Below are 24842 nucleotides of genomic sequence, written 5' to 3'. Positions count from 1 at the left end.
AGATGTCTCTAGCGAAGTTCTAGTGACTCAAGAACAAGGTTTCTAAATTGGTTCATATATATAGAACTTCCAAGATTTTGAGTAGTGTGGTTGTCAATAATGGGTAGAATTGGTGAATTCTACCCATTATTGACAACCACACAAGTGTAAAGTGATCAGTTAAACCAGCCTATGACGGTCGTCAGCCCCGTAAATGCCCAGACTTCCATATTCTTCTTTATCTTTGATGAGATGTCAAAAAATAATATTTTACTTGGTAAATACTACTATTACTAACGTAGTTAAAAAATCTTATTTAGTTTACATCGTAAGTTGTACTCTTGCATATGCATAAAAGCAAGTAATAAGAATATCGTAATGAAACGCAGAAGCAATATCTTGCAACCCACCAACAACTTTCGATAGGTTCTCGAAGATTGACAGTTTGACGGTATCTGAGATGAGACAATAGTGTTTGTTTTATTTAAGACGTGTAGCAGAACGAATTTGTTTCCATTTCTGTAAACATGAGTCCATTGTTGCCGCATCCGGCAGACTTGCACACATCCAGCGCTTGGTTACACGGCGCGCCGGCGCAGTGGCCCTCGGCACCATAACCTCTCGAAGGATATGGATACAGGCGTAACGTTGTATGGTAATACAGCCATAATACTTCTTGTATTATGCGTTATCGAAGTACACTTACAGACCAATTTATTACATACACAAAAGTATAAGAAACTTGGTGTAGAAAACTTAAAAACTTGGCGTAGAAACCAGTGTTCCGCAAACTTTTTCTATTCAAGGTACACCTACCAAATTAAGAAATTTCAGAGGTGCATATTTACCATATTATGGTAACAAATTTAACATATGATGTTTTCCCAACACAGATTCAAATAAAAACACATTGAGTTAGCTAGAAGAAACAAAAATCCACTAAATGATTTATAAACCTTGTACATAATAAGCAAGGTAAATAATAAATGCAATTCCCATTAAAAAAAAACAGCACGTTTAATACGAAATGTGAACCTACTTAACTGAGCACAGGAGATCGGGTGAAAAATAAAAAAAGCTTATCTTCGAGATTCCCAAATGACTTTACAAAACCAAAATGCAATACCAAACAATTCCAACTGACCTTTTAGTATTTGGGAACCAAATACTTTAATAACCTTCCTACAGATATAAAGAAAAACAATAAAATTTAAAAACATAAATACTTATTTGTCTTTATAAAATAAAATCGAAAAAAAACAAAACACACAATAAAAATAATTATATCACTCCCAAGCATAAACAATAAACAATGAGTGTAAGTCCCTCTCCAAACACAAGAGCTTAGTCACTTTATTTCAGAGACCAGCGTAACTAATTTTAAGATGATTAAAGAAAACACTTGTTTTTTACCACTTGAGTTTTATTATAGACTACATGTTTCAGAAGTTAAACTTCCATCATTCAGGTCTGTATAATTTTATATTTTATATTTTAGTTATTATACAGACCTGAAAGATGGAAGTTTAACTTCTGAAACATGTAGTCTATAATAAAACTCAAGTGGTAAAAAACAAGTGTTTTCTTTAATCATTGTAACACGTCTTACCACAAAGTTAATGCCGAAACAATAAATAAAATAATTTTAAGATCACCAAAAGTGGAAAATGCTAAGTAAATGAATTAAATTATGAAAAAAAATTGAAGTAAATAAAAAAATACAAAAAATCAAATCAAAATGTTAAATCAATGTTATATTAAAGTGGTAAAATAGTATATGACCAGACACTGTATATTTTAACATTCGTACACAAATGTGGGTATTGTTTTCATGCATCTTGTGTAAATATCACCTATTTGTTAGATAAACATATGCCAATGAATTAAAACAAAAATGCAAATTGCTACCCATTTACGTTATATGATGACGACATCTTAATAATTAATAAGTTTCCACCTCATCATAAAAAAAACTGATGATAAATTGATATCATTCTAACACTCAGCTTGTCATTCATGGTTCATTTTGGGTAATACCACTTTTAAAAAAAAAACACTACTTTGCCACGAAGTAGTGTTTTTAAATTGTGGTATTACACAAATTGAACGATGAATGAAAAGGAGAGTGTTATATAACCATACCACAAAGTTAACAATGCTTTTAATATATTATCTAAAAAATAATAATATGTTATTAATATATTATACATATTCTTATTCATCTTTGATGAGATGTCAAAAAATAATACAAAAGCTAAACATTGCAGTAAGCAAAGGTCGCCGAACTCTTCATTCGGTCGCAGCGCTTGTGTGCCAAACATCGAAGTGTTTAAATCAAGTATGCTGTAAATTGTAAATAATACCATTTCAGAGAATCCTGTTTCCACGAACAGACTTATCCAATTCGCCTCCCAGACCTTCCGAGCCTCTCCGATATTATTTATTCAATATTTCGATTATCTGATCAAGTTTCATTGCTGAAAACTCTGTCGTTATCGCTGACGATTCGAAGAAAATACATTAAATGTTTTAACGCCTCTACAACCGCGATCAGCACACTTCAAGATGTCTCTCATCTATTGATGTTTTGCTCCATTTCAGCTTTCAAAGACAACAGCTGATGGCGCGTTGCAGGAGCCTGGGTGAGGATCGTAATCCGTTTAAGTTCATAAGGAACTCTCACGAGAGGTGGTCTCATACATGATAAAAACAGTGAAGGACATTGGTAACGTAAACCAAAGTAGGACACAAAATGCCGAACCCTCTTCTAGTGGAACGGAAGGTCTGCTGATGACAGTCAACAGTCCGCCTTCTCCCGAGGAGTTTTACGTGGTTTCCTCCCAGCAATGAGCAAATGTTGAGAAGTTCCTGATTGGCCCACACTAGGTTATCCCTCATGTTCCCAACACAGACACCTCCTATCCAACATCGGATTCGTGTTAATTTGTAAGGAACTGTCACGAGTGATGGTATCAAATATGATAAAACTAGAAAAGGACATTGGTACCGAGCCCTCTTCAAGTGGAACGGGTAGAATGGTAAATGTTGCAAGTGTGTAAAGTGATAAAGTGATCACATAACCAGCCTATATGTCATATGACCTGTAAATATCCAGATTTCCACATTCCTCTTCATCTACACTGGTAAGTAAAAAAATACTTAGCCTGTTTTTGAGAGGGACAGCAATACCATTATCTTCTTTGTCGATTTCTCCACATTGCATTGCACAACCAACCCCACGGTAGACTACCAAGGAAATGGATTGACAGCTGGGAATCGCAGAAAGCTAATCCCTCTTAAAAACAGACCACACCAACCAGGCCTACACCAAAATGGATAGTAAAAATATATATTTTTTCATTATTATTGTTAATTCAACATAAATTATGAAGTTCGGGCATTGTGTCGCAGTTTTCGCTTGCTGTCACCAAATGCAGTCAAGCGTATATGGTATGTGAAAATTTGTGCATCAGTTTCGATCAAATTAGCTGTCATCCAAAGGATCATGGGATGAGTGTGACATGTGTAATATATATGTATATCTGAAAATAATTAATTTAAAAAAGACTCTAAATCAGATAAAAAAAGCTGACGACTGTAAGAGGGAAGGGGCCAAGGTTGTTGACACTACTAAGATGAACGCCAAATTGAAATGGGTTCCTGTCACGCATGCAGAAAGACTTGGAGATGAGAAGATGAACTGGAGATTATCAGGAATGAAGGAATAAAAGAGGGTTGATTGTAGCAAAGCTGTATGGAGCAGGAGAGCAGCTGTATTAAGCTGATAGCTCATTTCTTTGGATGGGAGTTCCATTTATTATTTACCTTATTATATACATGGTTTATAGATACAACATTTTGAGTGTGTCCAAATACTTGTTCACAAAATCTGGATTATCTCCAATTTTGACATCTCATCAAAGATGAAGAAGAATATGGAAGTCTGTGCATTTACGGGGCGGACGACCGTCATAGGCTGGTTTAAGTGATCACTTTACACACGTATAACATTCACCAATTTTACCCATATTGACAACCACACTACTACAATTCTTGGAAGTTCTATATATCGTAGTCATTCAGGAGAAAGTGACCAAGTGCATTTCTTTCAAAAACGTGATTATTGACTATTTGATATCTTCCGGGCTTAATATTTCCCTGAAAAAATCCCCAAGCATTTTAAACTTGAAAATATGATATATTAACTTGTTAACAATGACTAACTGCATTAAAGTTTATTTTTTTGCCAAGGAAAAGTGACTGAAACGTCCCTCCTGAACATTTTACGTTTTGTTAGTTGGTCACTTTCTCCTGTACGACTACGATATATGAACCAATTTTGAAACATTGTTCTTGAATCACTAGAACTTTACTAGAGACATCTATTGGTGAGATGAAAAGAAACTTTTCATTGAGCAGAAGCTGAAATGGAATTGATTACTTAAACTTGTTTTTATTTTGTTTCAATTATTTTTTTAGCTGTATAACCATGAATCCTAAATTTTTACTTATTTATTTTTTTACAAAAATGTTAATAAAATTAGTATATAACCACTCACCGAGATTTTTACGTCTACCGGTTTCGAGACGTACCCGTCTCTTCGTCAGGACAATCACTAACACAGCATGCAAACAATACTACCCTTCATACAATCCTAAATTACTTGATAAATATTTGGAGACACTTATAATATTGAGAATTTAAAAGTTTCTTGAAGAAAATGAGCAATATAAATTTAAGTTTTAATGGAAAATGATGTATTTACTTAGGACAGGATGACTGTAAGTAAATAATAGGACCGTCCTGCACTACTCAATGCCAGCTTCTCAAGAAGTAGTAGATGTTTATTCAGCAAATTATCATTTTGTTTGTAAGACCTCAGAGAAAAATATCAGTGAACTTTTGGTTCAAAGTCAAAAGGCACATCAACCTTTTGCACGATATGCCTAAATGGGCCTTTGCGGAATTGCCCGTACCACATACGGGCACAAAAATGGGCCTTTGCGGAATTGCCCGTACCACATACGGGCACAAAAATAGGCCTTTGCGGAATTGCGCTTACCACATACGGGTACAAAAATGGGCCTTTACGGAATTGCGCTTACCACATACGGGTACAAAAATGAGCCTTTGCGGAATTGACCTTACCACATATGGGCACAAAAATGGGCCTTTGCGGAGTTGACCTTACCACATATGGGCACAAAAATGGGCCTTTGCGGAGTTGACCTTACCACACATGGGCACAAAAATGGGCCTTTGCAAATTTTCTCGTATATATTACGGGCACCTCGGCGAAGAAATGGCTCAAACAGATTTTACCATAGTAGTTGAGATTTCAAAAATGGAAAAAAATTCTGGAGAAACCCTGATTTGTGAACAAGTATTAGGACACACTAAAAATGTTGTGTATTATTAAGTGCCTATAACAGTTTTATCCTTACATCAAAAACATTTAAGGCCCAGTTTTCGTTAAGTCGCTTTATTCGCCCGGCGACTACCGGAGAGGTCACATATCTGATTTTTTTAAACAACACATAATATTTTTTTTAATATATATTTTTTAAACTCCTTACCTTTCCATTACTCTTTTCTTTTCATAATCATATAATTATTTCGAAGAAAAACTTATTTTTTCAAGGCAAAAACAGCGTTTTAGCATAAATAAATTACGTAAAATGTTACCTGGAATTTGAGATAATTAATTTCCGATTAAATGTATGTTGGGCCTTATTCGACCCAACCAGACTCATCGACCCTTTGTGCCAAATCTTCTATCAAGTTTAACGTAAATCAAATTATCATAATACAATATTATGAGGCCCGAATGTTAAAGCCAATAAAGGGACTCCGTGTCTACCCAAATTATAATGAACCCCGCCTAAGATTTATGCAAGCCTAATTTGTTCTTTTTGCCAAGAAATTCGGGGAGAATTGACCCCGGGATGGCGGTTCAATCGCCCTACCTCGGGGCATCGCGTTGGCCGAAACAAATCCACCGTGAAAAGGGTCCTAAAAAGCGAACAAAATTACTTAAATGCGCGAGGGAGGGTCGAAAAGTTATCGTGTTTTTATATATTTTTTTTTAAATATTCATTTTAACATATTACATACCTAAGTCTCAAACATAATTTTCCCGATTAGCAGTATGCAATCATGTGAAATGCATCGAAACACGTATCAACAAATTTTAGGAAAAAGTCGTATATACTTGAAGAATAAGTTAAATTAAAAATGTATAGATATAACCACAAAATGACTACCGAATCAGTTAATGAAAAAATAAGTCAAACCTTATGACAAGTTTTTTTTTTTTTTTTTTTAAATTTATTATTAGATTAAAACCAATATTTTTAGCTTTTCCACTTTTTTATTTGACCAGCGACCGGGTTTCGTCGTTACCGACATCATCAGACTGGATCAGACTTATGACAAGTCATTAGCTGGTTATATGATCACTTTACACACGTATAACATTCACCATTTTACTCATGATTGACGACCACACTACTCAAACTCTTACACATAAACTCACACACACAGTCTCATGACGCTGTGTGTGTGAGTTCATGGGAGCCATCTATGGTTGGTTTGAGAAAACTACTATTTAGCTGATCTTTTTATTTAAATGTTTGCAAGATCCTTACCAGATTATTTCACATACTGAGAGACGTTTGATTTGAAATTTTTATTAAGCTTATTATTTGACCAGATTATTTTATTCACATTTATTTAATGAACGAATAATGAGGAACGAATAGAAAAAAAGTATCATAGTTAAAAAAGGAGCAAAGGAAGACCGGTAAAAACTTGGCATTAAAAAACTAAAAAGTTTTTTTTTATTCTATAAAAATCCGTCAACTTATCGAGGCCTCCTCGTAGTCCTTGGGAGGAAGGCTTTCTATCTGATTGCGAAGAACACAACCTTTACACTGCAGAGAGCTTTGGCTACCTTTCCAAAAATAGAGAAACGCTAATAGCAGCGCTCGAGTACATTACAGGGCGATAAATCAACTCTTTTCAGGTAATTTATTTGAGTAAGCTCCGCTCAACAGGACGGGAGGTCAGTGGTCGTAAGAAGGCCGTAAATAAGGTGCCATCGACTCGGGTGACACTTCGCACGTTTTTCAATTTGTCCGGCGCATTATTCGCGACCGACAAGGTGATTAAGTGAACAAATAAAGATGAGGAAAGTAACTAATTAAGGTAATCCTTCTTCTTCTTCTTGGCTCCATCCCTACTTGTCTTTGTATACTGTTGGGGTCAGCTCTCTTCATCCTCAGGTTATAGGTCCTTCTGTCATGGACAACGCCACCTAGGCCATATCTTTGAATCATGTTATCATGTTATCTTGACAAGGTGATTAAGTGAACAAAAAAGATGGAGAAAAGTAACTTATAATGGTGGTCCTTCATCTTCTTGACTCCATCCCAACTTGTCGTCTTTGTACACTGTTGGGGTCAGCTCTCTTTGTCCTCAGATTGTAGGTCCTTCTGTCATGGACAACGTCACCCAAACCATGTCTTGGAATCATGTTATGTTGACAAGGTGATTAAGTGAACAAATAATGATGTGAAAAAGTAACTAATTAGGGGAGTCTTTCTTCTTCTTGGCCAATCCCAACTTGTCGTGTTTGTATACTGTTGGTGTCAGCTCTCTTCATCCTCAGGTTGTAGGTCCTTCTGTCATGGACAACGTCACCTAAACCCTGTCTTTGAATCATGTTATCGTGTCATCTTGACAAGGTGATTAAGTGAACAAAAAAGATGGGGAAAAGAAACTAATTAAGGTAATCCTTCTTCTTCTTCTTGGCTCCATCCCTACTTGTCTTTGTATACTGTTGGGGTCAGCTCTCTTCATTCTCAGGTTGTAGGTCCTTCTATCATGGACAACGTCACCTAAACCATGTCTTTGAATAATTTTATCATGTTTTCTTGACAAGGCAAACAACAAAAAATATAAGTGAACAAAAAGATGGGGAAAAGTAACTAATAATCAGGTTCTCTGTGTCCTATGTGCCCTTACCGTCATCTTAACTAATTTAGGGAATTAAATAAACCAATCAAATGCGTCTATTTTTTATACTATCGTACACTGAATATCTTACCCTGCGGATAATACTAAATGCTTGGGCATCAGAAATAATTGGTAGGTATGTATGAGGAGATGCATAAATGTGGAAGAGGTGAAGACTGTTTGCAAAGACAGATTGGTGTGGTATTCATTTCTCCTTGCCAACCCCTGTGAGGAATCGGCATGAAGGTTAGTTGTTCAATAAAAGTATTTAAAAATAATGAAAATTAGTTGGCTTTTTTGTGTTTGACATCATTCCTTGACACACATCCGCAAAGCACACATTCTGCAGTGCCCTATGCACTATCATGGACGGAAAAGGAAATGAAATTGGTTATTCCGGAACAGTCGGCGAGGTGTGGTACAAGATACGACCTTTTACATTAATTTCGTAGATACTATCTATTGATACACCTGGAGAATAAATTTACATATCGACGCACCGTGTTTGCGCTCCTAATAGGCACTCAATGAAACGCGTCGTGATTTGCGAGCAGACTTAATGGAGTCCTGATACCTACACTGATTGAAATTACATATTGTAAACATAAAAATATGTAGAATGTGCTATATTTTTTTCTAACCCATAACCCGTAAAAAAGAGATGTGGTTCTCGCTATGTCTGCTCTGGTCTGTATCTTATATGTGGCAATCGGTCTTACACATCGCTCACTCCTTTCAAGAACGTCCTAAATCAAAATACTTGATTTTTCAGGAGAACGTTTTTAAAGTTTAAGAATATAATACAATGTATTAAAAATAAATATCAAGCCACTTACTGAACATTTTACTGTGCAACAGATCTTTTTAGGTAAAATATGAAGTTTTTTTCTCCATTTGAAAAATATCTAGTTTTTTGAAAAAAAAATTAAACAATGCCTTTTTTTCAAAATGCAAATACAACACTTTCTGCCCTGTAGCGGTTAAATATTAAGTTAAAAATATGCCGCTTTTGCTGGGATGTAGTACATTTTCTGGGCATTTCGAAAACACGCACAACTGAAAATTTACAATTTTTGATTTATGACGTTCTTGAAAGGAGTGAGCGACATGTCTTATATATTTTTACTTTGATTTCAAACATGTATGGAGATTTTATTATTATTTTAACATGTGTTTTAGGATACACTAATGCTATTTCAGAGACAATGTATTGCAACTATAATGAGACGGTTCAAATCAAACATCGCCATATCCAAAATGGGTGAAAAATCAAAATTAAATGACTTTCAATAAAATCCTCATATTTTTATTTATTGATTTGGCGTTTAATTTGTAGAACTCCATTTTAATTTATGCATTAATTTAAAATGAAACACAGATTTTTTGAGTCTATTAAGTTGTATTTTATTAACAAAAACACATAAAAAATATTATATAGTGACAATTGTAATAAAATACAACTTAGTAGACTCAAAAAATCTGTGTTTGATTTAAAATTAATACATAAAAATCCTCATATATAGTTCAAAACGAAACTTCATGATTAGATTAAGTTTTTTGAAGTTAGGTTAGGTTAGGTTGGTACCAAAGTATTAATTAATAATATGCCTAGAATAAAAATCATTTCGATGTGTATTTGATCCAGTTTCGAGTGCAAACATAATATTTTTAAGTAAATAATATATTTAAGTAAGCGATTTTAATGCGAAAACTATACAAATATACCTTATTGATTGAGATGGTATTCATTATTTAGAACTACATACGTTTTAATTAAGGAAACATTAAAAATAAATATGCATAATTGATAAAAAAAACTGACATATATACTAAAGTCTACAAAAAACTATTTATATTATTTTGAAATATTTGCACGGCCTTATAATCGTATTCCAATATATTATTTGGGCGAAATATAAATAAAATGAGTGTATATGAGATATTAAAATACATGTGGAGCCAATACAACTGAGTTTGGATTAAGATCTTTGCAATATGTTGCCCTTACCCAAATTAACCTGTTGCCTGACATCACTCACTCCTTTCAATAACGTCATAAATCAAAAATCGTAAATTTTCGGTTGTGCATGTTTTCGAAATGCCAAAAAATGTACTATATCCCAGCAAAAACGGTAACTCAATATTTACCCGCTACAGTGCAGAAAGTGTTGTTTTTGCATTTTGAAGAAAAGGTATTGTTTAAGTATTTTTAAAATATATTACATATTTTTCAAATGGAGAAAAAACCTTCAGGTTTTACCTAAAAAGATCTGTTGCACAGTAATAAGTTCAATAAGTGGCTTGATATTTATTTTTAATACATTGTATTATATTTTTAAACATTAAAAACGTTCTCCTGAAAACTCAAGTTTTTTTATTTATGACGTTCTTGAAAGGAGTGGGCGATATATAAAATAAAAAACCCAGTCAAATATAATATAAAAACCAAGATAAATGATCTGAAAAAATACTTTATGAAAAGACATAAGTACATGTAGTGTTTAGTCGTATTTTCTTATTTTGTTTTTATCTTATGTTTTTTTTTTATATTTTCTCATTTGTTATATTTCCTCATTTTTTATATTTTCTCAATTGCTTATTTTTAAATATGCTTCTTACCTTATGTTTTACTCATTTTTTTCTTTTAAATATGCCTCTTATGCCTATTTATAAAACCTGTTTATTGTTTTTATATTTTGCCATGCAATCAAATTTGGTTATTTAAAAAAAAGTAACTTTATTATTTGTGTTCCAGTCTTGTTAACCTTAATCCCATGTCCCAAAATGAGAAATAGAATTTACTCATCGGGAATATTATATATATGACTTATGTATGTAATATGTTTTGAAAAATAAATAAATGAACACAATTGGCTTTAGAGTAAGGCCCTCGCAATATATTCCCTGTACCCAAAGTAACCAGCCGCTTGACATATATAAAATAGAACCCATTCGGGGGTCCAAAAATGAATGAACTTAAAAAAATACTTAATGTTAATCGTTTTGTTATATTTTCAATTTTCTCCCCTTTAAACATGCTTCTTACCTGATGTTTTTTTCTATACGCGTATTTACCGTACCATTTTTTGCTTTATATTTTACATTTTCCCCTGAGTTTTCTTATTAGTCAAATTATTATCTGTTTTTCAGTCTTGTTAATCTGGATCTCACGTCCCAAAATGAGTAGTGAAAATCATTAATCGGGAATATTATATATCGCTCACTCCTTTCAACAACGTCATTTATCAAAAATCGTCAATTTTCAGTTGTGCTTGTTTTCGAAATGCCCAGAAAATGTCCTATATCCCAGCAAAAGCGGCATATTTTTAACTTAATATTTACCCACTACAGGGCAGAAAGTGTTGTTATTACATTTTGAAGAAAAGGTATAGGTTAATTCTTTTTTTTTAAATTTACTAAATATTTTTCAAATAGAGAAAAAACATTCATGTTTTACCTAAAAAGATCTGTTGCACAGTAAAAAAATAATAAGTGGCTTGGTATTTATTTTCAATACATTTTATTATATTCTTTTACTTTGAAAAATCATGTTTTTTGATATATGACGTTGTTGAAAGGAATGAGTGATATGTGACTTAGGTATGTAATATGTTTAAATAAATAAATAATTAAATATAAATTAGAAGAAGATTAACGTCGCAGTTTTGGATGTCAATAGTGCAATATGCCAATTCGGCACTTTTGATTTCTTGTTTTAGGAGTATAAACATGTATTGTGTTTATAGTTGGGTACTTTTTGTTCAAAATACCACGTATCTCGTAATTTTCGCGTTGAACTATGCCAGTTTATCTCTAAATTTAGCAGAAAAACCGGTAGTCTGCGGGGAGTTTGACACGGGTGACAAAAGAGATCGAAATGTCACGTTATTTTGTTTTTCACAAATTTGACAGAGCGCCCGAGCGATCGTGGCCAGCAGAACATACGCAAGATGGGAGAAGCACGTTTCGTATTATCAAACGATGATTCAACAGATATTTGCGCGTTTTAATAACATTCAAAATGTTGTGAAAATTGATGTGTAATGAAGATATGGTGTATAAATGTCGATGTAAGATATGAAATGCGTTATTGGTTATTTAAATTTTGAATAGTCAAGTACTGATTTATAAGTCGGTGAGCAAAAGAGGGGAAGCGCGGTTTTTTATATTTTTGAAAAACATTCTTGTTTTCTTATATTCCAAACTGTCAAATCGGAATTTTTGACGTTGATTGTTTCCTAGTGACTGAGTGTGTAGAATTGTACTTTTTTTACGCGATCATTGCGACTTTTTCGGCGTTTTTTTTTACGCGGTGGCCGTTTTTCTCTCGTCATTTGTTCGGGCGGTGTGTGCGCCGCCGAGGTGTTAAATAAGCGCAGCCAGCCGCCGCAGAGCCAGTCTGTCGCCGGATAGCGAGCGTGAAGGTTCCACCGCGCCGCTGCTCCGACCCGACACGAGCCGCGAACATCCCCTCCGTACGGAAATCGCGGCCAGCTTTTCCGGTGCTCGGAAATCACCTCCCCGCGCGAGATTTTGGATTAGTGTCTCCGCTGTACTCTCGTCGTTGGTAGCGTGAAATTGTTCGATTCGAGTGAAAATTACCGAAGTTACGGGGCCTATTGCGCAAGTCGCGTTACAGTATCCGAAGGCTTTCGGTCTTTACTTTCATTTCTCTGGAGAGGATTACAGCGGCGTCTCGCTATCAGTGCCCCTCCTCGGGCAGCGCTCATTGGAAAGTTCATACCATGGCGGGAGTCAAGACCAGTGAAGAATGAATAACATTTAAATATATCCGATTGCAAAACCACCCGACCTTTTGAGATGCAGTTTCTCGTGTCCAAATCGCCTTAAAATTGTGACAAAAACCAGCGTTTTTCGGGCCTGTGGAACATTTTTCGAAGTGCTTTTGGATCCGAAGAGGTTTGCGAGATCAAGGGTCATCGGCAAGCGGTAAGTCCCAAAGAACCAAACGGGTTTTCATACATGACTTGTCAAGTGTGTAAAACCTACAGCGATTTCATTGACTCAGTCCGTTTGTTCAGCATCCACCGACGCTCGACGCTCGACGCTCGGTTATCTCCACTCCCAATACCCGAATTTCAACCTGTCGAATAGTCAAACCATTACGTTTTTTAACGTCAGCATTTAAATAAATTACGTTAATTTTGGCACTTTGGATTCGTATCGTATTTCTACATTTAAATGAACGATAAATTATGTATGTTAATACGATATTGTATCTCTGGTTGCTACCGAGATAGAATCAGCGTTTGTTTGAATAGAAAAAATGTACGGAATCATAAGTCTATAGGTATTCTTGTATCGTACGTCAATGTAAATTATTATTTTTATTCATTGTTCAATTGAAAAATTAATTCAACACTTTGTAAAATAAAAACATAATCCACGACAGTGTCTAATATATACGTAACATACAATATCAGAGATATTTTGTTCAGAATTCACGTACATTATATATGTACGTATATATATATATATATATATATATATATATATATATATATATATATATATATATATATATATATATATATATATATACAATAAAAAATCATAATTATTTCCTTAAAAAAAACGCATTTCATTTATTTTTTAGTTGTATTTCTTTAATAACACTCTCTTTATCATTCATCGTTCACTTTGTGTAATACCACTTTAAAAAACACTACTCTGTGACTACCGGTTTCGTAATAATCATTCCATCATCAAGTCAAATGAAGACTAAAAATATACCACACCACAAAGTTAACAATGCTTTAAATACGCAAAATATATTTGATTAGTGTTTATATTTTGTGTGTTTTAAAAAAATTCAATATCCAAGACATAATTTTCTATTCTGTCAAGGCAGAAACATGTAAACATTAATTGAATAATATAATTGAATTTGGTAAACATTTTCTAAGAAAATATTAAACAATTGTATACGAACACTTTTCGGTTTATTCACGTAAACAAAACTAGTTTTGAGAACTATAGATATTCTCAAAACTAGTCGTGTTTCTGTCCGCCTCCGTAGTGTAATGGTCAGCACGCTCGGCTACCGTTCTGGAGGTCCCGGGTTCGATTCCCAAGGGGGGTAAAATAAATATAAGTAATTTTTTCACTGTAATATTTATTCAACATTACCATGGACTGGTACCTGAAGCGGAGGGCTGATCACCTTTCCTTCATGTGTAAAACGATCATGCGTTTATAAGACACAGCGCCCTATGCACCATTGGGGTGCGGATAAGGGTTTTAATAATTTTTAATAAGTCGTGTTTACATTAATAAACTCAAAAGTGGTAAAAAGTGGTAATTAAAAAAAATGTAATAACAAAATGTTTCTAAAAAAAGAAACAAATGAGAAAATATAACTAATGACTAAAGACATCTTTCCATGAAGTTTTTTTTCAGTTCATTCCTTTTGGACCCCTGACTGGGTTCTATTTTATACACGTCAAGCAGCCGGTTGATTTGTGTATATGCAGTATATTGCAATGACCTTAAATTGATTCAATTATTGAATGAACGATTGAATATCGTATGTGATTTTACATTTAATACTAATCAACTTTACATAACTCGGCACAAAGATTATAGTGTAATATTTTTGAAACTAATAAGGCCTAGTATTCTTTAAGTCGCAACTTAACTATCTCTAAATCTGGGTAACATTTTACGTAATTGTTTTTTTCTACTTGAAACACCGTTAATGCACTGAAGAAATAAGTTTTTCGTTTAAATAATTATAATTGAAAAGAAAAGAGTAACTGTGAAAAGATTAATTTTAAAATTATTTTTTCTAAAGGTATTAGATTAAAACCATTATTTTTAGCTTTTCCACTTTATTTTTATTTGACCAGCGACCGGGTTTCGTCGTTACCGACATCATCAGACTGGTCGTTTACGACGAAACCCGATCGCTGGCCAAATAAAAATAATGCAATTCCATCACGAAGTGTCAGTGGATAATATAAATCTATTAAAAAGTGTAATTTATATATATATATATATATATATATATATATATATATATATATATATATATATATATATATATATATATATATATATATATATATATATATATATATATATATATATACATATAAATATATATATATATATATATATATATATATATATATATATATATATATATATATATATATATATAAATATATATATATATATATATATATATATATATATATATATTATATATATATATATATATATATATATATATATATATATATATATATATATATTATATATATATATATATATATATATATATATATATATATATATATATATATATATATTTATATGTATATATATATATATATATATATATATATATATATATATATATATATATATATATATATATATATATATATATATATATATATATATATATATATATATATATATTTATATTGGTCAGCACGCTGGGCTACCGTACTGGAGGTCCCGGGTTCGATATCCAGGGGGGGTCAAATACATATAAGTGATTTTATCACTCTATCATAATATTTATTCAATATTACTTTGGACTTGTACCCGAAGGAGAGGGCTAATCACCTTTCCTTCGTGTGTTAACGATCAAGATAATTCTGCGTTTATCTGATGCAGTGCCCTATGCACCATAGGGTGCGGATAAGGGTTTAATATTCATATTTATATTCCTAAAAACAACAAATTTATCTTTAAAACATTCATTAAAAAATCGGGAGGAAATAGGCTTGTGACCTCTCCTGTGGTCTCCGGTGGAATGTATTCGGTGCTTGCGAATATCCCTTTAAATTGTTTGTTTGAAATTGATAAAAAATATTAAATAACATGTGATATTGCATTTATTGGCATTCAACTTTACACAACTCGGCACAAATATTACATATATTGTAATAATTTTGAAACCATTAAGATCGTTGGTGTACGGCCTCTAAGGTTTACGCAAAGATGACGTCATGTCCACTCCACACTCGTATCGTCAAATGTCAATAGGAATTGACACAAGAAGACAAGTGTCAAAAACCTGTTTCTTACATCGAAATTCGTTACTCGGGCGCCCGATCTGTTACATAACCCTTCAAGTTATTTACAACATTTTGCGTGTGTCCAAATACTTGTTCACAAAATCTGGATTATCTCCAATTACAGGAGTTATTTTCATATTATTTTTGACATCTCATCAAAGATGAAGAAGAATATGGAAGTCTGGGCATTTACGGGGCTGACGACCGTCATAGGCTGGTTTAAGTGATCACTTTACACACGTGTAACATTCACCAATTCTGTCCATTATTGACAACCACACTACTCAAATTCTTGGAAGTTCTATATAATATATGAACCAATTTTGAAACATTGTTCTTGAATCGCTAGAACTTCACTAGAGACATCTATTGGTGAGACGTAAAGAATATATAATATAATATAAGAGTTTATAAGAAGTATGTAATATAAGAGTTTCTGCTTAGGAAAAAGCTTCTTTAAAAGCCTCATAAATTTTGCTTTACCGTTCTTTCCTCACTCATTCGTTCTACATGTCCAAACCATCTCAACACACCTTTCTTAATTTTATCGATAATGCTTGTCTCAGCTTTGTATATTATTATTTTTATGAGTGTTTTTTGTTTTATGAAATAAAATAAGATTTTAATCATAATCATAATACTTAATCATAATACACACCCCTCAAATCTCAAAATGCATTCAAAATTTGAAGAACTGCATTTTATCATATGCTCGCGTGGTTCATTCACGAATTGCAATTAGCGTTAATTTCCTCCTTAGTATGAAACATTGAATTGATATAACCTAATTGTACGCGCACTCGATGAATTCTTGAAGGCTACACATATAATTATGTATTTGTGTTGGAGTAATAAATTTTGGATATCAATTTTCTTTGTAGTAATCGCATTGTAGCGTGCTACTGGAAGAAAATGTATTTAATTTATCGTTAGTATTCATATTATAATTTATATTCAAGACCATATTTTCGTTTAATCATATTTTAATTGATAATGAAAAATAATTTCTGATTTGAGTTTCACAATGCACAAGTCACCTTGGATGAACTGACGTTATCGTGTAAATCCAATTGTTTAATATTTTTGACATCTCAACAAAGATGAAGAAGAATATTGAAATCTGGGCATTTAGGGAGTTTAAGTCTGTCATAGGCTGGTCAAGTGATCACTTTACACACAACATTCACCAATTCTACCCATTATTGACAACCATACTACTCAATTTCTTGGAAGTTCTATACATATGATCCATATTGTACATGAATCACGAGAATTTTTACTACAGACATCTATTGGTGAGAGATAAAAAAACCTGCTCAATTTTTCACTACACATTCAAAACGTTGGATGTATATATCGCTCACTTCTTTCAAGAACGTCATTAATCAAAAAACTTTATTTTTCAGGAGAACGTTTTTAAAGTTTAAATATAGTAATAATAATAATAAAACCCTTATCCGCACCCCTATGGTGCATAGGGCACTGTGTCATTTATATGACGCAGTGTTATCTTGATCGTTTACACATGAAGGAAAGGTGATCAGCCCTCCGCTTCAGGTACCAGTCCATGGTAATATTGAATAAATATTACAGTGAAAAAATCACTTACATTTATTTTACCCCCCTTGGGAATCGAACCCGGAACCTCCAGAATGGTAGCCGAGCGTGCTGACCATTACACTACGGAGGCGGACAAATATAATACAATGTATTAAAAATAAATATCAAGCCACTTACTGAACTATTTACTGTGCAACAGATCTTTTTAGGTAAAACCTGAAGGTTTTTTCTCCATTTGAAAAATATTAAGTATATTTAAAAAAATAATTAAACATTACCTTTCTGAAATAACAACACTTTCTGCCCTGTAGTGGGAAAATGTTAAGTTAAAAATATGCCTCTTTTGCTGGGATAAAGTACATTTTTTGGGCATTCCGAAAACATGCACAACTGAAAATTAACGATTTTTGATTTATGACGTTCTTGAAAGGATTGAGCGATATGTTTATAAATTTTTCAAAGGGTGTATACATCGGCTGGTATTTTTCCTCAGAGCAATATTTATTTATTTTGAATGAAGTTTTACTTGGTAAATAGAAGAGACTAAAATTATTGGCTAAGAAAAATAAATGTGGCGTTCTATTCGCTCTGTGTACCCCAACGGAAGATTGACTAGAATATTTATTATGTAATGTTAATTTAATGAAAATATTCCAAAATAAGTGTTGTATAAAATTCGCGGCGATGTGGCACGTATATGAATTTTCATATTATTTTTTGACATTTTAACATAGATGTAGAAAAAAACATGGAAGTATGGGCATTTACGAGGTTTATGACCGTCATAGGCTGGTTTAGGTGATCTCTAATAATGTGATTATAATGAAGGATTTGGACCTCACATACAAATGAAAATAGCAATACTCTTGTGTAAAGTGATCACTTAAACCTGTCTATGGCGGTCGTAAGCCCCGTAAATACCCAAATTTCCATGTTTTTCTTCGTCTTTGTTGAAATGTCAAAAAATAATATGATAAAAATTCCTATAATAAGAGATAATCTAGAATTTTCGATCAAGTATTTGGACACACTCAAAATGTTGTATGTACATGTATTTTCATAAAATTGATAAATTAATAAAAATATTTAGAAAAATTCAATCCTTTTCTACTCGCATTACATCTTACAAAAGTTTTGGATTTAAAAAAATTATTTTAAAATTTGTCTAGAATATATTGTAAGATATGTAATATAAAATTGATTAAATTTGATACAGTTACATTACTAAGCGGAGCAGTTTTTATTTTCGATTAAGGTGGCCTTGTATCGCTTTGGTCTGCATTGAAAGTCTACTTGAGGCGGCACATTTTGACCTCAAACAAAATGGAAATTCAACAAACACCGCTTCATAATAAGAACAGCTGCGTTTCGTGCAGAGTACCTACTGTTTCTCTGCTAAGACCGGAAGAAGTGCATTGACAAATGGATAAATATATGTGACCAAGAAATTATTCACTTTGTATGCATTTTGAATGGTAATAAATTGAAAAATTGTATATAAAAAAATAAACAATTAAAAAGACAAAACATATTTCTTTCATTAACGGAATAAACAATAGGGAATGCATAAACTATTCGGAAGATGTTTTGGTGAACGCGATAGGGTTTGAGAATAAACCATATTTTGGCGTACACTCTAGGGTTACAGTATATGTTTAAATGAAAATTATAAAGTTTAAGTACATATTATAGTGAACACTTTAGGGTTTCAAAAGATATTTTGGTGAACATTTGGGTTTAAAGATGTGTTTCGGTGAACAATTTTGGCGAACACTAAAAGGTTTCAGAAGATATTTTGATGAACACTAGTGTTTCAATAGGCATTTTAGTAGCACTATAGGGAATCAAAAGACATTTTGGTGAACAGTATAAGATTTCAGAAGATATTTTGATGAACACTGTAGTGTTTCAATAGGCATTTTAGTAGCACTATAGGGAATCAAAAGACATTTTGGTGAACAGTATAAGATTTCAGAAGATATTTTGATGAACACTGTAGTGTTTCAATAGCATTTTAGTAGCACTATAGGGAATCAAAAGACATTTTGGTGAACAGTATAAGATTTCAGAAGATATTTTGATGAACACTGTAGTGTTTCAATAGGCATTTTAGTAGCACTATAGGGAATCAAAAGACATTTTGGTGAACAGTATAAGATTTCAGAAGATATTTTGATGAACACTGTAGTGTTTCAATAGGCATTTTAGTAGCACTATAGGGAATCAAAAGACATTTTGGTGAACAGTATAAGATTTCAGAAGATATTTTGATAAACACTGTAGTGTTTTAATAGGTATTTTAGTAGCACTATAGGGAATCAAAAGACATTTTGGTGAACAGTATAAGATTTCAGAAGATATTTTGGTGACTGTTATACGGTTTGAGAATATGTTTTGGTGAACACTATAGGGTTTCAGAAGATAATTTGGTGGACACTATAGGGTTTCAGAAGATAATTTGGTGGACACTATAGGGTTTCAGAAGATAATTTGGTGAACATTATAGGTTTTCAGTAGATATTTTGGTGAACACTATAGGGTTTAAGAATAAACCGTACTTTGGTGAACACCATAGGGATTAAAAATATATTTTGGTAACACTATAGGTTTCAGAAGATATTTTGGTAAACAGTATAGGGTTATATAAGATATTTTGATGACCAATATAGGGTTTTAGAATATACATTAATACTTTAGGGTAAAATAGGGGCATTTACGAAGTAAAAAATTAATTAAAAATGGATACATTTTACCACAAAGTGACTGCCGAATCAATCAATGAAATTAAAAATATTTCATTATAACTTCTAATAATTGATTTCGTGGTCTTAATTTAGTAGCTAAACGTCTTAATCAGTTAACTACGGCGGAAAACAAAAGATTATTCACCGATCGTTTATTTTACCTAAATTAATGGTTTATATAATAATGGAAAGTTAGTTAATAAATCAATAACACTTTTTATCATTCATTCGATGTGATTCGCCATCCAATTATTCATTAGCAAAATTAACACTTGCATACAACTTTTGCGTTTATTAATGTAAACACAACTAGTGTCAAAGACAAAAGTTCTAGGAACTAGTCGTATTCACATTAATTATTTTAAAAAAGTGGTATTATATAAGAGCCTTTTTTCATTACTTTATTTAGCAATCACTTCGTCGTAATATTTATCTAATAAAAATAAAAAAAATACTTCGCAAATACAACTATTTTTAATATTTAAATCATCATGTTATACCAAAAGTTTATGTAAGAAAACGATAAATAATGTAGCGAATTATTCGAGAAAATATCCGTCGAATCTATTGTCATCTCTGCGTTTAAAACGACAGTAATTAATTACTGTCAATTTGATACAAGTTTACGCTTCAATTGCGATTGTAACAAATTGTCAAAGTTTGTTTGAGGAGCATTTGAGTTCGGTTTCGTAGAGCGGCGAGCGCATGCGCAACCTTCACTGTCACACTTTCAAATCCAATATTGTTAAATGTACCACCAGTTCTGAAACTAGACCCGGGGGACTATTCTCGAATCGTTCGTCAGATGTCGCATAAACTCCACCAATTTATATTATATCGCTATTTTTATCATTTTGAAGATAAGATTTTGTATTTTTATTATAAGTGTGAAAAATGAAAAGTACCCTGGAAAAGTATTTATTTTTATGTATTTCATGACTCAAGCAAAATTAAAGCTTTCTAAATCTAGAATTGATGTCTGATGCGAACTCATATCGCTCACTCCTTTCAAGAACATCATAAATCAAAAATCGTCAATTTTCAGTTGTGCATGTTTTCGGAATGCCCAGAAAACGTACTATATCCCACCAAAATAGGCATATTTTAAACTTAATATTTACCTGCTACAGGGCAGATTTTCTTCAAAATGCAAAAACAGTGTTGTTTTTGCATTTTGAAGAAAATGTATTACTAAATATTTTTTTTAAATATACAAAACATTTTTCAAATGGAGAAAAAACCTTCAGGTTTAACCTAAATAGGTCTGTTGCACAGTAAAAAGTTCAATAAGTGGCTTGTTATTTATTTTTAACACATTGTATTATATTTTTAAACTTTAAAAACGTTCTCCTGAAAAATCAAATTTTTTGATTTATGACGTTCTTGAAAGGAGTGAGCGATATGTACTGTGTCATAAGATTAATCATGTTTCTAGGAGTTCATAAAATTTGAGTATTGCGGTTGTCAATCACCTGTAGAATGGCGAATTGATACGTATTTAAGGTGATCGTTGATGTGGTGACAAACCTTAGTCGATAATATGTCATAATTCTTGTAAATATTCAGACCATATTCTTCTTCATACATGTTGAGGTATCAAAAAACTTATTTGACTTGAAAGAGGGTAAGAGTATGAAGCAACAAATACCTAGGGTATTTAACATCCAACATACATGAAGAAGAATATGGAAGTCTGGGTATTTACAGGGTTTACGACCCGTCTTAGGCTAGTTAAAGTTCTTTTTTACTTTTAAATTTGTGTTTTAAAGTATACGGTTTAATAGAATTATATTATCCACTGACATTTTGTGATGGAATTGCATTTTTAATATATTAATAAAATAATAAAACCCTTATCCGCACCCCAATGGTGCATAGGGCACTGCTTCATATGAACACAGTGTTATCTTGATCGTTTACACACGAAGGAAAGGTGATCAGCCCTCCGCTTCAGGTACCAGTCCAGGGTAATATTGAATAAATATTACAGTGAAAAAATCACTTGTATTTATTTGACCCCCCTGGGAATCGAACCCGGGACCTCCAGAACGGTAGCCGAGCGTGCTGACCATTACACTACAGAGGCGGACATATTAATATATTATTAGATTAAAACCTATATTTTTAGCTTTTCCACTTTATTTTTATTTGACCAGCGACCGGATTTCGTCATTACCGACATCATCAGACTGATGTCTCTGACCAGTCTGATGATGTCGGTTTATACGGTTTAAATTTTAGTAATAGTATAAGTGTAGAAATCCCGATTTGAGAACAAGAATTTGGACACACTTACCATATAATACTGTGTAGGATATTTGAGGTAACATGTCATAAGTTATTTTTCTCTCTTCGATATAATATTTAAATAATATGTCCCAAAATTGCACACTCGGTCCCCTTCCGCCCATCGCGCGAAGAGTTAGAGAATAGAGGTTTTTGTATGTGAAACCTAAAGTGGGTATGCCTTCTCTCGTCTGACCTTAGACACTGTTGTACTCACTTCTGCAATGGAAGGCTTTATGACGGAATTACAAAACCGTTCTCACGCCCGTAACTGGCAAATTTACCTCATTCACTCTTGTTCTCTATTGCGATGAGAAAATATTTGGTAATCATTATTGTTTAATAAATGTGAACGACTTACTCCTTTCGATTGATTTTATCAAGAGTCATGGTGTCTGTGAAAACAAATTACTTAAATACTTCACAAAATTTGAGTGTGCACAAAAAAGAGATTCTTTCATCTCACCAGAGATGTCTGTCTCTAGTGAAATTCTAGTCAATTCAAGAATTTTGTTTCGATTTTGAAAAAAATATACATATATTGAAGTTCTATGAAATTGAGTAGTGTGGTTGTCATCGTGGGTAGAATTGGTGAATGTTACACGTGTGTCGGTCCAGCTTATGTCGGTTGCAAGCCCCGTAAATGCCCAGAATTCCATATTCTTCTCATCTTTGTTTAGATGTCAAAAATAATTACTTACTTCAGCCTTCTTCATGTGTCCAGTATTGAGTAAAGGCCTCACTCTTGGACTTCCACAGTTGTCTGTTGGACGCGACTCTCTTCCAGTGCAGGCCCGCCACTTTCCTAATGTCATTGGACCATATTATCTGGAGCCTTCCCACGCTCCTTATCCTGTTCTAGGCCTCCAGTCGAGCACCTATATCGTCCATCACATCTTAGATATACGTGCTACATGACCTGTCTACATTTAAAGATCTAAAAGCAACAAATTCATATGATTTGAAATTGGTTGTGAGTTCAAAAAATATATTGATTTTCGTACTGATTATTTTCACAAAAAATGCCAATGATAGGCAAAGATTATTAATACTGAAAAATACATATTTTACTGTTTTAAAATATGTCTCAGAGACCATGCAATTATAACCTTAAAACGTTTATTTATTACATACATATCCATGCAAATATCTAAATGCAAGGAATTTATTTTATTTATTGTTTCGGCATTAACTTTGTGGTAAGAAATGTTACAATGATTAAAGAAAACACTTGTTTTTTACCAAAAACAAGTGTTATTTTGTTTATTAGTGTTTTTTGTTATTATACAGACCTGAATGATGGAAGTTTAACTTCTGAAACATGTTGTCTTTAATAAAACTCAAGTGGTAAAAAACAAGTGTTTTCTTTAATCATTGTAAGGAGTTTATATTAATTAAAATCGGTTGAGTCCAGAAAAAAATGATTTTCGTATCAATTGTTTCAATGAAATATGCCAATAAAAGACAAAGAAATGAAGACAATCAGATGTAAAAATATGTATTTTACTGTCTTAAAATGTGTCTCATAGAGGCTATGCAATTATGACCTTTAAGATATTTATTTACTTCATATATGTATATCATTGAAAATATCTAAATGCATCGAAATAATATGAGTTGAAATCGGTTGAGTCTAGAGATTATATTGTTTTTCGTATCAATTGTTTCAACGAAAAATACCAATAATGAAATTAAGATAATCAGATGAAAAAATATGTGTTTTATTGTCTAAAAACATGTCTTACAGAGGCCATGCAATTATGACCTTTAAGACATGTATTTATTACACATACGAAAAAACAAAACATACTTTAAATATAAGAAACATATTAATTGATGGCACTAAAACCATCGATTAATATGTTTTGAATAGTAACTGTCAGATGCCTTTTTAAAATGTTTTTGAAAAATATTTCCTATAGACTTTTAAATGCATATCATATAATCACGTGTTTATGATAAAAACAAAAGATCCAAAATCTTCTTCTTCTACATAAGACTATGAATGAAAAATAATAAAAAAATGAACATAACTTATGTATAAAGAGACAAATCCAGATTTGTGAACAAGGATAGGGAAACACAAAATACGTTGTGAAATAAGAAAAACCCTACCCAGATATAATTCAATGTTTTTTTAAAAATAATGATATACATATATTGATGTTGATAATGATGCTGAATGTATCAAAATACGTGTAAAAA

The 24842-nt window shown here is 32.4% G+C and overlaps 1 protein-coding gene across 4 annotated transcripts in view; it reads left to right on the top strand.

The window, feature by feature from the left end:
• The first annotated feature begins 12392 nt into the window (after nt 1-12392).
• sona (sol narae metalloprotease) overlaps nt 12393-24842 on the top strand; it is a 171243-nt gene continuing 158793 nt past the window's right edge. For all 4 annotated transcript variants that reach the window (XM_088269387.1, XM_088269388.1, XM_088269389.1 and 1 more), the window contains exon 1: nt 12393-12946. The gene's annotated coding sequence lies outside the window, so the exon portion shown is untranslated. The remainder of the gene's footprint in view (nt 12947-24842) is intronic.

This window comes from Brachycentrus maculatus, unplaced genomic scaffold, assembly GCF_059751285.1.
Source record: "Brachycentrus maculatus isolate JH-2025_06_01 unplaced genomic scaffold, ASM5975128v1 h1tg000349l, whole genome shotgun sequence".
In the NCBI taxonomy this organism is placed as follows: domain Eukaryota; kingdom Metazoa; phylum Arthropoda; class Insecta; order Trichoptera; family Brachycentridae; genus Brachycentrus; species Brachycentrus maculatus.
The sequence above is the reverse complement of the archived record's forward strand: the minus strand, read 5'-3'. Positions and strand labels throughout refer to the sequence as shown.